At 53.0% G+C, this 15,067-nt stretch overlaps 1 protein-coding gene across 1 annotated transcript in view; it reads right to left on the bottom strand.

Moving 5' to 3' along the window:
• The window catches only part of LOC141097962 (uncharacterized), a 102,539-nt gene that overhangs the window by 32,237 nt on the left and 55,235 nt on the right, over positions 1 to 15,067 (bottom strand). The gene's annotated exons all lie outside the window — the stretch shown is intronic.

The raw sequence follows: 15,067 nt of genomic DNA, 5'->3' as shown, positions 1-15,067 counted from the left end.
GAGGTGAATATTCATTCCCTTAATGAGCGGGGATACGTGATTGCTTGGCCACAGGAGCTGCTGACACCGGAACAAGATGGTGCGAGGGTGCACAGGGAAGGTAAGTAGGATGTTTTGGTTTTCTCTGTCGCCTCATTGGGGGACACAAGACCATGGGTGTTATGCTGCTGCCACTAGGAGGCTGACACTAAATGAATACAAAAAGATTAGCTCCTCCTCTGCAGTATACACCCACACACTGGCTCCAGCTGAACCAGTTCATGCTTTGTGTCTGTAGGAGGCACATGGGTCTGGTCTTCAGACCACAATTTTTTATTTTTTATTCTTATTCCTTTTTAATAGATTACAGATTACAGGGAGGTGACAGATCCCTTCAGGGTTCCGATCTCCCCAAACCAACAACAGGCGGGAACGTGGAGTGTCGCCTTCACGTACCCCCTCCTGCACCATTGAAATGTGTGTCTGAGCTCTCTTTAGGGGCGACGGGTCCCTTCAGTGCACCGATCTCCCCACACCAACAACAGACGGGAACATTGAGTGTCGCCTCCATGTACCCCATTCTGCAGCCAGGTTTATTAAAGCCGGACCAACAGCCCTGCTCCATCCTAGGGGAGTTAACCCCAAGGATGTTCAGAGGCACTTATGGCGTCTGTGCGGCCCCCACTGCATCACCCATGAAAAACAGCGGCAATGGAAGGAGGCGGATGGTCCCTCTCCATCTCGCGGACAACGGGATGGTGGATGGAGGGTTCCCTGCATCGTCCACATTGCAGCAGCTGATCTGCAGGCAGAGTAGTCTGAACTCTGCGGTTCAAAACAGATGTCCTCCGGATCACTGTGGATAAGTGACCGGGTCAGGTTCGGCAGGAGGGTTCCTGTAGTGTGCGGTAACACCTGCAATAGCCTTCCAGATGGTGCCCTGCTCTCCATTCCCTGGTTTTTCCTCCCTCCGGGTGCGTTCTGGCCGGCACCGAAAATGTAGCCCCCGGCTTCGACCCATGCTAGGCCGCAACTTAGAAGCCCCACCCACTTGCTTGTATCGCGCTGGCCGCTCCACCCACGCACTTGGAGCTTCTTGTTCAGAGCGAGACTTCCCTCCTGTATTCCAGGCGGCCATTTTTTCATACCTGCAGCCTTTCTACAAGTGTGGGAGACTCCGGACGTGACTGCTCGCAGTGCTTTTCCCCTGGGCTACTCCCAGAGGACATCTTTATCTTCCAGCTGGCTTCTTTACTTGAGTGGACTCTTCCGGAGCGCAGGGAACCAGGAGGACCATCCTCAAAGGGCCATAGGACCTGGGTAAGATTTGAGCTGCAATACACCCATTGGCCTTTCTCTGCAGAAATTCCTTGGGTTATTAGCCATGATCCTCCCTACTGAGTCATAGTAGCAAGGAGACATACTGGGGTACATCATGTCACTCTCTAAGACGTACAAGAAGGCTAACAAAACACATACAGTGTTTTTCACCTCATGTACCACCTTCCAGACTTCATTGCCACGAGGAAAGAGTAGGCCACTCTGCAAGGCCTGTGATCCCAAATGCGCTCAGGAGTCCTCTGCCGCTACCGAACCCAATGTACCTAGTCCCCCTGAGTGGGTTTCATCACTGTCGCAGTCCATGGCCTCACTGGCTAAAGCGATTGAGCCCCTCCAAGATCCCTCCATGGGTCGTGGCATTTGTCTGCCTGTCTTAAAAGGTTCCTCTACTACACAGGAACAGTCGGCAAGCAGGGGTTGCTCTTAGTCACAAAATACACAGACATCTAGAAAATGGACCCTCTCGTGCCTCGGCATCCGTGAGCTCTGTTTCTCGCTCCCACTCACCAGGGGTTTGCAGTGACCAGAACTCTGAGTAAGAGTCTGACGAGTCTCTCGACCTGGACTCGCCGGAGTATCAGGTGATGGTGGATACTCTCACTGAGGCCGTCAACCAGACTTTGAAGGTTGACAACGACTCTCTCTGTCCCGGAACACACAGTGTCCTTCAAGAGGACCAAACATCCTCATAGGGTGTTTGCCAACCATCCCAAGTTTCAGGACATAAGGAGCGGCCAGACAAGCACTTCACAGGACAGAAGCCTCTTGAGGCGAGATACCCTTTTTCATCGGATCTGCGGAAGGAATGGGCTGAATCCCCTCCAGTTGATACACCTGTATCCCGCCTGGCCTCCAAAACCCTCCTATCCTTACCAGATGGATCCTCAATTAAAATTAAAAATCCCACTAACCGTCAGAGAATCTTGCTCGCTCAGTTTTTGAAGCCTAAAGCTCCGCACTCTCCCCCTCTTTTGTCGCGGCATGGGTTGCTAAAGCGATGGTTTCCTGGGCGGAAACCCTGACCAAAACCATTCAGGAAAGTAACCTTCACCTGGAGGAAGCGGATCTGACCAATCAGATCTCCCTGGCCGTGGACTATTTGGTGCACATTTCCCTGGATGCGGCTAACTGCGCTGCACTGCCAGCATCAAACGCCATAACCATCAGAAGGGCACTGTGGCTCAGGGACAAGCGAGCGGACTCTGAGTCCAAAAAGTTCCTATCCTCTCTGCCTTACCGGAGCGGTCATTTATTTGGAGAGAAGCTGGATCAGCTTATCGCTCACGCTACAGGAGGAAAAAGTAAATTTCTTCCCCAGCAAAAGACCAGGCGACCCCTTTCAAGGTCAGCAACAGACTTGTTTCCGGTCCTTTCTCAGCAATCCTGGTTGGTCCACTACGATCACATCTTCCGGATTGGGGTCTCCAGGTTTTGTATATTCCCAACCAGTCATGGAAGAGCTGACCCAAACAGTCAAGATCTAAGGGATCCAGGTCCCATAGATTCTTGGCTCAATGACTCGTGGCATTATCCGGTCGACACCCGCAGAGTAGGCTATCGCCTACTCCTGTTTCGTTATGCCTGACTCTGTTGTTCATGACAAATGGGTCAGGGTCCTGGTGTCTTTCGGATACAAAATATAATTTTCTTCTCATCCCCTGGCACGGTTCTTCCCCTCTCATCCCCCCAAAACAGAGGCGCGGGCACAGTCCTTTTACTGAGCCATCGATTCGCTACGCCAAGACAGGGTCATTATTCCGGTCCCAGAAAATGAGAGGTTCGAGGGGTTCTACTTGAACCTATTTGTGGTTCCGAAGAAGAACAGAACGGTGCGGCCCATCCTGGACCTGAAACTTCTATACAAGTTTGTCAAGGTCCAGCATTTCAGCATGGAGTCCCTCCGTTCTGTGATCACCTCGATGGAGAAGGGGGAGTCCCTAGCATCCATTGACATGCGGGATGCTTACCTCCATATCCCGATCTTTCTCCCTCACCAGAAGTTCCTGCGCTTCGCTGTTCGCGAGGAGCATTTTCAGTTCACAGCCTTGCCCTTTGGCCTCGCCACCGCTCCTAGAGTATTCACAAAGGCCATGGCGGCCGTCATGTGCATTCTGCACTTTCGGGGCATGGTCGTTTTGCCATACTTAGATGACCTTCTAATCAAGTGACCGTCCTCCCAAGCCTGCGCGGAGTGCGTGCGCATCACTTTGGATATGCTTTCTTGCCTGGCTGATAAATTTAAACAATCTTCCCCAGTTCCAGCTCAGCAGATCTCTTTTTTTTTAGGGATGATCCTGGACACCTCCCGAGGGTTGGTGATTCTCCCTCATGACAAGGTCTTAGTCCTTCAACAGGGAGCCCAGGCACTTTGTCGCCCATCCCCCTCATTCCATCCGATTTGGCATGGGGGTCCTGGGCAAAGTGGTGGCAGTAATGGAAGTTGTTCCCTTCGCCCAGCTACACCTCCATACTCTGCAGCATGTGCTTCTGGCAGCCTGGGACAGGAAACCGTTCTCCCTCGACCGGCTGTGCCGTTTGTCCACACGGGTCAAGCAGGCGCTCAGGTGGTGGACATTGCGGTCTTCCCTCAACCAAGGGAAATTCTTTCTTCAGGTTCAATGGCTGGTGGTAAGCTGGGGGGCTGTCTTCCATCACCACACTGCCTAGGGGTGCTGGTCACCTTGGGAGTCGCGCCTTCCGATAAACGTTCTGGAGATTCGGGCAATCTGGTTATCCCTGCGGCGGTTCCACCATATTCTGGCAGGTCGTCCCATCCGAATACACTCGGACAACGCCACGGGCGTAGCATATATCAACCATCAAGGAGGCACCGGCTGCAGGGCAGCAATGCACGAGGTGGCTCACATTCTCCATTGGGCTGAGAGGAATCATTCGGTCATTTCAGCAGTTCACATCCCGGGCATGGAAACATGGATTTTTGTGAGTACTCACCGTAAAATCCTTTTCTCCGAGACGCTCATTGGGGGACACAGAGACTGTGGGTGTATGCTACTGCCGTCTGGAGGCCGACACTAAGTATACAAAAAACAAGTTAGCTCCTCCTCCGCCGCATACACCCTCGCCCCGATAGCGGGCGGAAACCAGTTTAGTGCAAAAGCAGTAGGAGAACATAAAAGCGAATTAGCCTTACCGCAGAAAATCATATGTCCGAAAAAAGGACCACCCAAATAATAAACCAAGAATTACACTAATCAAATAAACAAGAGCCAACTGGCTATCAGGGTGGGTGCTGTGTCCCCCAATAAGCGTCTCGGAGAAAAGGATTTTACGGTGAGTACTCACAAAAATCCATGTTTCTCCTTCGTCTCATTGGGGGACACAGAGACTGTGGGACGTCCTAAAGCAGTCCCTGGGTGGGAGCAACTCACCGATCCAAACCGCATGCCCCCCTATTTAAAGGTGTGCCACTGCTGCCTGGAGAATTTTCCTACCCAGGCTCGCATCTGTCGAAGTCTGAGTATGCACATTATAATGTTTCGAAAACGAGTGCAGGCTTGACCAGGTTGCCGCCTTGCATACTTGCTCTGCCGAAGCCTGGTGCCGAAGCACCCAAGAGGCGCCCACTGCCCGAGTAGAGTGCGCCCCAATACCTGTTGGAATCGGCGTGCCTCTAATACGGTAAGCCTCTTGAATAGTTGGGCGAATCCATCTGGCTATGGTCGACCGTGAGGCTGCGAGCCCCTTCCTGCACCCTTCGGGAATCACAAACAACGAGTGTCTGGCGAAAAGGTGCTGTCCTTGACACGTACCTCCTGAGGGCCCTTACTAGGTCCAACGTGTGGAGCGCCTTTTCCACTCTGTGTACTGGAGCTGGACAAAACGAAGGCAAAACAATGTCCTCATTAATATGGAAAGAGGACACAACCTTCGGCAGAAACCGCGGCGATGGTCTAAGGACTACCTTATCCTTAAAAAAAAGTCAGAAACGGAGCTCTACAAGATAGGGCTGCCAACTCCGAGACCCGCCTAATGGAAGTTATGGCTACCAAAAATACAACCTTCCTGGAAAGGTATGACAATGAGACTTCTTGCAATGGCTCAAAAGGAGTTTCCTGCAAGACACCCAGAACCAGGTTAAGGTCCCAAGCGTCTATGGGCGCCATAAAGGGGGGCACCAAATGAGAGACCCCCTGAATGAATGTCTTGACCTGCATATCGGTAGCGATCTTTCGCTCTTTCGCTGGAAAAGGACAGACAAGGCCGATATCGGCCTCCTCAGGGAACTCGGGGCCAAACCTGCGTCTAGGCCTGACCTCAAAAAAGCCAGGATGTTGGGAACCGAGAAGGACAAAGGCGCAACCCCGTGCTCTCGCCACCAGAGAAAGAAAACCTTCCAAGTGTTATGATAAACCCTCGCCGAGGCCGGCTTCCGGGCGCTAACCATTGTAGCAACCACCTCACACCCAAACCCCGCCTGGGTCAGAATCCAAGATTCAACGGCCATGCCGTCAAACACAGGGCCCCTAAGTTCAGGTGGCAGATCGGCCAATGAGACAGTAAGTCTGGACGTTCCGGTAGACACCACGGCACGTCTGTGAGGAGCTGTACTAGATCCGCGTACCAAGCTCGACGGGGCCAGTCTGGGGCCAGTAGAATTACCGGGACCCTCTCTGTCTTGATATTTCTGATGACCCTTGGGAGAAGCGGCAGAGGAGGAAACAGGTATGGGAGCCAAAACTGGTTCCATGGAAGGACCAATGCGTCTACTGCGATTGCTCGCGGGTCCTGGGACCGAGCGACAAACATGCCCACTTTGGCATTCTCCCTGGAGGCCATCAGATCCACGTCCGGAGTCCCCCACCGTTGGCAAATCTGGAAGACCTCGGGGTGCAGGGACCATTCCCCGGCCACGACACCCTGCCGACTTAGGAAATCTGCTGCCCAATTTTCCACGCCTGGTATGTGAACTGCTGAGATTACCGAGTGGTGCCTCTTGGCCCAACGGAGTACATGCTCTATCTCGCGCATGGCTGGCCTGCTGCGTGTGCCTCCCTGGTGATTCACGTACGCCACTGCCGTGGCGTTGTCTGACTGAACCCGGACTGGGCGTCCTGCTAGCCAGTGCTGAAAATGCTGCAACGCCAACCGCACCGCTCGAATCTCCAACAAGTTGATTGGGAGATGAGCCTCTTGGGGCGACCACTGCCCCTGGGCCGTGTGATGGCGAAACACCGCTCCCCAACCGAGAAGACTCGCGTCGGTCGTGATCACCAACCATTGGTCTGGGGGAAAGGGTTTTTCCCTGAAGAAGAGAGGAGTCGCGCGTCCACCACTGAAGTGCTCGTCGGACTTGAGAGGACAACCTGCACTGATGACCGAGGGAGAACGGACTCCTGTCCCAAGCTGTCAAGAGAGCGTGCTGCAGGGGACAAAGATGAAATTAAGCAAACGGAATCGCTTCTATTGCCGCTACCATCCTCCCTAGAACCCTCATCCCGTATCGAATAGTGTGAGGGCCTGGTTGTTGAAGACTCCGAACTCCCTGCCGGAGCACCCGAGCCTTGTCCTGAGGGAGAATTACCAACCCTCGGGAAGTGTCGAAAATCATCCCTAGGAATAAAATCCTCTGAGCTGGGGTAAGGGATGACTTCTTCCCGCTGATCAACCATCCTAGGCGCGATAGGGTATCCAGCGTGATGCTGACATTTTCCTCGCACGCCCAAAAAGACGGACCCTTTACTAAGAGGTCGTCTACGTACGGCAAAACCACTATGCCCCGAGAATGAAGAATGGCCATGACGACCGCCATTACCTTCGTGAATATCCTGGGAGCCGTGGCTAACCCGAACGGCAGAGCCACAAATTGGAAATGCCGACCATCTATTGCAAACCGAAGGAACTTTTGATGCGGGGGAAAAATAGGGATGTGCAGGTAGGCATCCTGGACATCGATTGAGGCCAAATATTCTCCCTGCTCCATGGCCGATATCACTGACCGGAGGGATTCCATCCGAAAGTGCCTGACTCTGATGAACCTGTTCAGGAGCTTTTGTCATGTCGGACGCTGTTCACACAACAGCGTCCGGCAGGCAGAGGTAGTTCCACCTCCGTCCACTATAGCCTCAGTGGCGCCGTCTTGATCTTCAGGCTCTCGGGGGTTAATCTTGCTGGAGACCAGGTTGGATGTTTAGTCACGCCCACGGTCTTTAAATAGCCATGCTGGCCTATGGGCGTCGCCGATTATAGCTTGTGTTTCATACCAAGTGGTTCCGGTCTGGAGTGGAGGTGTTGAAGAGAGAGAGATTCGTATCTGGTGGCGTATGATCCGATGTTATCCTTTCTCCTTCCCATATTTGTGTTTAGTTGTGCCCTGTTCACATTACTGTATATTCCTGTGTGCGTGCGGCGCAGTGCAGTTTAAGTTCTCCCTGTCTGTCATAATTTGTGTGGGGGCTTTGGTGGTGTGTCTCCTCACTGGGTGGAGGATGGAGGGTTAAGTGCAGGGCTGAGCAGGAGATAAGGAAAGGTTGGAGGCTCAGGCATTTGCACCATCAGCAAAAACCCTGGGTTGAGGGTCAGACAGGGTTTCCCCTAGTTAAAGGGACATCACAGGGGCCCCGGGTATTTCAGCCTTAGTTGAACTAAGCCCCGCGTGACATTATAATCGGCCCACATTTTTCAGGAGTCCATAGATCCGTTAGATTCCATAACCCGCCAGTTGGCGGCGCTGTCCTTACAGGTCTCAGAGTTGAAAGGGGCAGTTCAGCAGCAGGGCCTGGTAGTAGCGAAGGTGCAAACGGCATCTGCAGGTATCGGTGCAGAGCCGAAGTTTCCGCTGTCAGAACGATTTTCAGGGGATCGCAGCAAATTTGTCGTATTTCGGGAGGCCTGCAAGTTATACTTCCGCATGCGCCCTATCTCCTCAGGTAATGAGGCTCAGCGGGTAGGGCTGGTGTTGTCATTACTGAGTGGTGACCCCCAAGCATGGGCATTTTCCTTACCAGCTGACTCTGCTACATTTCATTCTGTCGATAATGTTTTTTCTGCCCTCGGGCTCATTTACGATCATCCTGACCGACTGGCTCTAGCGGAATCTAAAATCCGCGCCCTCCGCCAAGGGGAGCGCTTGGCAGAGGACTATTGTTCGGAATTTCGCTGTTGGGCCGTAGACACACAGTGGAATGACCCAGCACTGCGGAGCCAGTTTATTCATGGGGTATCAGGGAAGGTTAAACAAGCCCTCCTGATGTATGAGACTCCGGCATCGTTGGAGTCTGCCATGAGTTTGGTGATACGTATTGATCGCCGTTTTCGTCAGGAGGCACAGGAGACGCTACCTCTGGGGGAAAGCAGAGGTGCAAGTGTGGTTGAAGTAGATGAGTCCCCTGAACCTATGCAGATTGCTGGCGTGGCACAGGTTAAGCGTCGCGCTCCGGGATTCCGGAAGCCCGGAGCATGTTTCTACTGTGGTAAAAGAGGTCATTATGTTAACGTTTGCCCGGTACTACCTAAGAGGGTCACACCGGCGGAAAACTGTTAAGCTCAGAGGGTATGGAGGAGACCCAACTGAGCGTATGCATATCCTCCATGATGGTATCTCAATGTATGCTCCCTGCCAAGGTTATTATCGCGGGCAGAGAGCTACCAATATCAGTGTTTGTGGATAGCGGTTCCGCCACCAATCTCACAGATGAGGAGTTTGCACACACCGCCGGGTTTAAGATCGAAAGACTTCCTCACCCCATACAGGTGGTTACCATTAATGCTGTTCCCCTCCCTCAAGGGGAGATTACGGAGTTTGTGGCAGAGGTGAAACTCCACATTGGGGTCCTACATTCTGAGTCGGCTACATGTAGGGTCCTCCGTAATCTCCCAGCACAAATGGTCCTGGGTTTTCCATGGTTGTCCAGGCACAACCCGGTAATTGATTGGAAAACTCAGGACATAGTACAATGGAGTGGTTTCTGCCAAGACAATTGCTTGGCCACATGTGTGTCCGCCGTGACGCCCAGCCTGCCGGAGGCTTTGCAGGATTTCGCGGATGTTTTCTCTGAGAGGGGTTGCTCAGAACTGCCTCCACATCGAGCCTATGACTGTGTGATTAGGTTAAAACCCGGGGCCAAATTACCTAAGGCCAGGATGTTTAATATTTCTGGTCCTGAGAGACAAGCTCTGAAAGACTACATCGCGGAGAGTCTAAGCAAAGGACACATCCGGCCTTCGTCCTCGCCTGTAGCCGCGGGGTTTTTCTTCATTAAGAAGAAAGATGGGGGTTACGCCCGTGTCTGGATTTCCGAGAGTTAAACCAGATTACTATCCGTGATCCCTACCCAATGCCGTTGATCCCGGATTTGTTCAACCAGGTAGCGGGGGCGAAATGGTTTTCCAAGCTGGACCTCAGGGGGGCGTATAACCTCATAAGGGTCTGTCAAGGGGATGAGTGGAAGACGGCGTTTAACACTCCTGAGGGTCATTTTGAGAATCTGGTTATGCCGTTTGGGTTGACCACCGCGCCTGCCATTTTCCAACATTTTATTAATGATGTATTTGTTCATGTCCTGGGGAGATTTGTGATCGTATGCCTGGATGATATCCTCATTTATTCTAGCGATCGGGACACTCATTTGGAGCATGTCAGGCAGGTGTTACAGTTGCTCCGGGAGAACTAGCTCTATGCTAAGCTGGAAAAATGTTTATTTTTTGTCCAGGAGTTGCCCTTTTTGGGATATATTGTGTCCGCAGCCGGGTTTAAAATGGACACCGCTAAGGTGCAAGCGGTGCTGCAATGGGAGAGGCCGGAGAGTCTGAAAGCACTCCAGCGGTTCCTTGGGTTTGCGAATTATTATAGGAAATTTATAAAACACTTTTCGACTATCGCCAAACCGCTCACGGACATGACAAAAAAAGGTGCCGATCTGGCGAGCTGGCCTGAGGTGGCTATACGTGCATTTGAGCGTCTGAAGAATAGTTTTGCTTCAGCCCCCATTCTAGTGCAATCAGACGTGTCTAAACCTTTTGTGGTGGAGGTTGATGCGTCGGAGGTGGGAGTGGGGGCAGTACTGTCTCAAGGCTCGTCCTTGAGCGAGATGCATCCATGCGCCTACTTCTCCAAGAAGCTGTCGCCGGCCGAACGGAATTATGATATCGGCAACAGGGAGTTGTTGGCCATCAAATTGAGGAATGGCGACACTTCTTGGAGGGGGCAGCTCACCAGGTCACAGTCATCACCGACCATAAGAATCTGCTCTATCTGGAGTCGGCCAAGCGTCCGTCTCCTAGGCAGGCCAGCTGGGCATTGTTTTTTACTCGTTTCAATTTTCTTGTGACTTACCGTCCCGGGGCTAAAAACACCAAGGCGGATGCTTTGTCTAGGTGTTTTCCGGGGGGAGAACCTTGGGAAGAGCCGGTACCCATCCTCCAGGAAGGGGTAGTGGTCTCGGCTCTCACGACTGAGGTAGAGGCGGAGATTGCCGAGGCCCAAGAGGAGGTACCGCCAGGACTTCCCGCCAACAAATCATTTGTACCCCTGCATCTTCGGCTTAAGGTGTTGAAGGAACACCACGACTCGGTACTGGCTGGTCATCCAGGGGTGAAGGGCACCTTAGAGCTGGTATCGCATCGTTTCTGGTGGCCCAAAATCCGGCAGGACGTGGTCTCATACGTGGCAGCTTGCAACACGTGCGCTAGGGCTAAGTCACCCCGAACCCGTCCTGCTGGCACGCTACAGCCTCTGGGGGTACCCAATAGGCCATGGACAGAAATCTCCATGGATTTCATCACTGACTTGCCAGCCTCGGCGGGGAACACGGTCATCCTGGTGGTGGTTGACCGTTTTTCAAAGATGGCGCATTTTGTGGCGTTGTCTTCATTGCCCAATGCAAAGACGTTGGCTCAGGTATTTGTGCAGGAGGTGGTCAGACTCCACGGAGTTCCGTCGGACATAGTATCTGATAGGGGTACGCAATTTGTGGCGAGGTTTTGGAAAGCTTTTTGCTCACGTTTGGGGATCAAGTTGTCACATTCATCGGCGTTTCATCCACAGTCTAATGGACAAACTGAGCGCATGAACCAAAATCTAGAACAGTATTTACGATGCTTTGTGTCTGACAACCAGGAGGAGTGGTCTACTTTCCTTCCTCTGGCCGAATTCGCGTTAAATAATCACTGCCAAGAGTGATCGGGAGAGTCTCCGTTCTTTTGTGTTTACGGTCAACATCCTCAGTTTTGTACCTTACGTCAAGGTGACTCGGGGGGTGTCCCGGAGGAGGATCAGCTAGGAGCCCAATTGTCATCGGTCTGGAGGAGGGTGAAACAGCGTTTGTTGAGCATGAGTGCTAGGTACAAACGGGTGGCTGACAGTAGATGCGTGCTAGGTCCAGACCTGTGTGTGGGTGAATGGGTGTGGTTAGCTACGAAGAACATAAGACTCAAAATTCCATCTTTAAAACTGGGTCCAAGGTTTATTGGGCCTTTTAGGATTTCTGCCATCATTAACCCAGTGGCTTATCGGTTGGAACTTCCTGCGGTGTACAAGATACACAACGTGTTTCACAGGGCTTTATTGAAAAAGGTGGTATGCTCGGTGGACACGACGCCGATGCCACCTCCAGTCATGGTGGATGGCGATTTAGAGTTTGAGGTCGCCAAGGTAGTGGACTCTCGAGTAGTACGCCATACTCTTCAGTATTTGGTGCACTGGCGGGGGTATGGTCCGGAGGAGAGGTCTTGGGTTCCAGCCTCAGACATACATGCGAATCGGCTGGTCAGTTCCTTTCACCATCGTCATCCGGACAAGCCGGGTCCTATGAGTCTTGAGGGTCCCTCGTAGAAGACGGGGTAATGTCATGTCGGACGCTGTTCACACCACAACGTCCGGCAGGCAGAGGTAGTTCCACCTCCGTCCACTATAGCCTCAGTGGCGCCGGCTTGATCTTCAGGCTCTCGGGGGTTAATCTTGCTGGAGACCAGGTTGGATGTTTAGTCACGCCCACGGTCTTTAAATAGTCATGCTGGCCTATAGGCGTCACCGATTATAGCTTGTGTTTCATACCAAGTGGTTCCGGTCTGGAGTGGAGGTGTTGAAGAGAGAGAGATTCGTATCTGGTGGCGTATGATCCGTTGTTATCCTTTCTCCTTCCCATATTTGTGTTTAGTTGTGCCCTGTTCACATTACTGTATATTCCTGTGTGCGTGCGGCGCAGTGCAGTTTAAGTTCTCCCTGTCTGTCATAATTTGTGTGGGGGCTTTGGTGGTGTGTCTCCTCACTGGGTGGAGGGTTAAGTGCAGGGCTGAGCAGGAGATAAGGAAAGGTTGGAGGCTCAGGCATTTGCACCATCAGCAAAAACCCTGGGTTGAGGGTCAGACAGGGTTTCCCCTAGTTAAAGGGACATCACAGGGGCCCCGGGTATTTCAGTCTTAGTTGAACTAAGCCCCGCGTGACAGCTTTAGGTCCAGAACCGGTCTCACTGTTCCGTCCTTCTTGGGGACCGCGAACAGATTGGAATAAAATCCCTGTGTCTTTTCACCCTCTGGTACCGGGACAATGACCCCGTTGCACTGAAGACTCCTGATGGCCCCTAGCAACGCCTCTGCCCGGGATTCCGATTTGGGAAGCCGGGAAGGAAAAAATCGTCTTGGAGGATGTCCGATAAACTCTATTTTGTACCCGGATGAGACTAATTCCGCCACCCATGCGTCGTGTGCCACCTTGACCCAGACGTGGCAGAACCTGAGCAGACGTCCGCCTACTCTGCTGTCTTCGGATACCTGATGCCTCGAGTCATTTTGCTGAGGGCCTCTGGGACCTGGCCCCCCTTGACCTGGGCGGTCGGCCACGCATCCTTCCCAGCGGGTTGGCTTTATACGTGACCTGACGCTCTCTGTCTTGGTTGTAGCGAGCTGGGGCGGCAGAACTGGCCGCTGTTGCCCATCCGGGAGTGCGAAATGCTCGAAAGCGCGCCTGCGGTTGACGAAAAGGCAGTCTAATCTTCTGCTGTGGGAGAAAACTGCTCTTTCCCCCTGTGGCATCCGAAATGAGTTTGTCTAATCCCTCTCCAAATAGTCTGTTACCCTGATACGGCAGGGAAGTTAACGATTTCTTAGAAATTGAATCAGCCCGCCATAGCCTTAGCCACAAGGCTCTCCTAATGGCGATAGCGTTTGCCGCCGCTAGTGCCGCATCCAAGGATGCATTAGATAGTCACCCACCATCACGATCTGATTTGCTATCTCAGACACCTCTATCGGCAGGTCTCTATCCTGTAGGACTCTATTCAAAGACTCTGACCATGACATCATGGCTTTGGCCACCCATGTTGCCGCAAATGAAGGCAAAAGCGCTGACCCCGATGCCTCATACACCGAGCATGCTAAACCTTCTATGAGCCGATACGTGGGGTCCTTAATGGAAGAACCACTAGGCACTGACAACACTGATCTTGAGGCCAGGCGTGACACTGGGGGATCCACAATCGGAGATTACGCCCATCTCTTACAGAGCTCTGGTGCAAACGGGTATCTCGTCTCTAGCATTCTTTGTCCGGAAAAAACGCTTGTCTGGACGTTCCCTGTGCCGCTGCACCATGTCCTCGAACTCTGGATGAGTGCTAAACACTCTATGTGGTCGCCTGGCCTTTTTTAAAGATATTTTATGCCCTGCGGTTAGGGAGACATCCTTCTCAATACCCAGAGTCTGATTGACAGCTTCAATGAGACTGTCTACCGTTTCCCGACACCCCGGGGTATCCAGGTCCAAGGATTCCTGCATGTCCTCATCCGAACTCTGCTCGCTCCCAGAAAATGGTGACGGTGAGCGAGACGCCGCACTCACGGATGCCGAAGCACCGGAGGGGCCCGGAGACGCCATATGGGTTCTCTCCCTGTACGTCTGCTTAGAGAGAGTGCGGCCCCTGCAGGCCGGCGGCTCTTGTGAGGTGGATGAACCCTCCCAAACAGGCGAGCCATCATCTCTACCCCTATCCGGGCCCTGAAGGGTCTCAATCGCCTTCGTAAGCGAAGCCATAGACCGAGAAAGTGATAACGCCCATTCCGGGGGATCCGGACCTCTGGGCTCCGTTGGAGCGGAGGGCTCCTGGGCGCGTTTGGAACTACAGGCTTCACATAACTTAATAGTCTGTGCTCGCGGGAACACAACCCCACAGGAAACGCATGCGGTATAAAAGGACGTGTGCTTTTTCCCTTTCCCAGACATACTGCTGAAAAAGGCCAATTTTCTCTCTCTCCCTTTTTTTTTTTCCTAAGGCTTAAGGGAAAATGAGTAGGAAAAGGAGGGTAACCTGCCCTAGTATGGCTCCGGGACGGGGTCGCACTTACCCGGCTCCTCGTGTCTCCCCGCGCTCCTGATTCTGGCTGTTACTTCCTCTCTGGGTAGGCTGCGAATGCTGGCCTACCCTGTTCTGAAGCCGGGGCCTCAATTTTAAGCAGCGCCCGCCTCGAACCTGGGGGCGGCGCCGGATATGACATCACGTCGGGGTGCATGGGCGCGCCATCCTGGCGATCCCGCCGGTACCCCCCTGAAGCTCTCTCCCTTCCACCGCTGGCATTCCCCCTGGCACGGGATCTCCACGCATACCGGGCTACAGGTATGGGAGGAAGGAGGGAGGAGGAGGGAGGACGGAGGGAAATGGCTGCTGATCACAGTCCTATGCAAACTCTGCGGCTCCAGCACCTGAGTTGCTGGGGCATCTGACCTGCTCTTTCCCTAAGCAGGCGCTAGCCTGGAGCCTCTCGCTGCCCAGGGGCCCTCCCCGCACATCCATAGCTGCTC

The sequence above is a fragment of the Dendrobates tinctorius genome, unplaced genomic scaffold (assembly GCF_039654945.1).
Source record: "Dendrobates tinctorius isolate UK_male_01 unplaced genomic scaffold, ASM3965494v1 ptg000086l, whole genome shotgun sequence".
Lineage (NCBI taxonomy): Eukaryota > Metazoa > Chordata > Amphibia > Anura > Dendrobatidae > Dendrobates > Dendrobates tinctorius.
This window is presented reverse-complemented; position numbering and strand designations above follow the sequence as displayed.